This window comes from Austrofundulus limnaeus, unplaced genomic scaffold, assembly GCF_001266775.1.
Source record: "Austrofundulus limnaeus strain Quisiro unplaced genomic scaffold, Austrofundulus_limnaeus-1.0 Scaffold220, whole genome shotgun sequence".
Taxonomy (NCBI): Eukaryota; Metazoa; Chordata; class Actinopteri; order Cyprinodontiformes; family Rivulidae; genus Austrofundulus; species Austrofundulus limnaeus.
In genome coordinates, this window is record NW_013952622.1 from 431301 (window position 1) to 432783 (window position 1483).

Genomic DNA, 1483 nt, shown 5'->3' on the forward strand with positions numbered 1-1483 from the left:
ATATTCCATTAAATAAATAAATATCCCTGTGAAATAAAACAAAACCAATACAATTTAGCATATTTATTTATTTATTTATATTTAAATTTATTTATTTGTTTATTTTATTTTATTTTTCTGTCTCCTGTTTTCACTTTCCCTCATGCATTTCTGCCTCAATATGCAAATAAGGTGGGCGGCCCTTCTTGGGTCAGCTCCTCTCCAATTGGTCAATAGACAGGAAGAAGAGGATCCTTGTGCAGATTGATTATGCATGCAGAACAGAAAAACTTAAAAACAACACATGGAAATAAAACGACAATCGTTTTTAGTCTACTGATGATGAACCAGTACACTGAAATGAACTGCTGTTGTTCCCATCTCTAAACCGAGGCAGTGCATGGCATATCATGTGGCACATTTTTTCAGTTTTTCATCTTTCATACAGTATGTTCCTGTGTTTTATAACACTACTTGAAATAGCTATGAATGTATATGAGCACAGTAAATGACAAAAAGACAATGAAAAATTAACACCTGTATAACACTGTCTCTGGATTGCTTTTGTGAGCTTCTTGGTTTCTTTGAGTGGTTGTGGTGTTGCTGCTGTGCAATTTCAGTTTTCCAGACACCACTTCTGACCCACCTGGGAGTTCCCTCCATTCCTGGAAATATCACTCAGTTTGCCTCTCAGGAGGCATCAGGAGGTTTCTTAGTTCTCAAGTCTTTAAGATTTCAGTGCCTCCAGAGTCTCCTTGTCCTAGGTTTTCTTTATGGCTTACTGTAACCCCCTTTGAAACCATCTGTTTTCTCTGCCCATAATATGAACATGGTGGTCTGCAGCAGAGTGATCCTTTACCCTTGAGGTGTAGGACATCTGGGTCTGGTCCTAAAGCACTGCTCTCCTGTCTTTAACCATGCATCTGTGGAGAATATGTCTACAATAGTTTCTTCAATAGAGGTCCATTATAAACATTTATATTGTTTTGTTCTAATTCACATCTTCATGCATGTGACCAACACATCTCTCCTGTGAGCCAGACAGTTTAATCTGCATCTGAATCTATGTTACATAACTTAATTTCTCATACAGTTTCAAAGCTTGGAACTCTACTTTCTCCAGTTTTGAATTAAGAAAGCTACATGAACAGGAAGTGAAACAGCTTCAACTACAGAACAGAAGTTTAGTTGTTTTTGTTATGATTTGTTTTTATTACTATGTCCAGAATAACTGAGTTTACACCAGCATAGCTTTATTGTTACCTTAGTTGTAATTTCTGTTAATTTGAATGTTCTTTGAGTTATAATTTCATTATTGCTGTATTTTAGCTTTAAAACAGAAGCTTATAGTTCTCATCCATGAACTCTTTGGTACTGTCCTCTTGGGGGCGCTGCAGTCTTGTGTTATATAGATTGCTTCTAATATCAGCAGCAGCAGGACCACCGTTGTTGACACAGTGGGGTCTGCACTGCAGGACAAGAAGAAGGACTATCAGATATATAT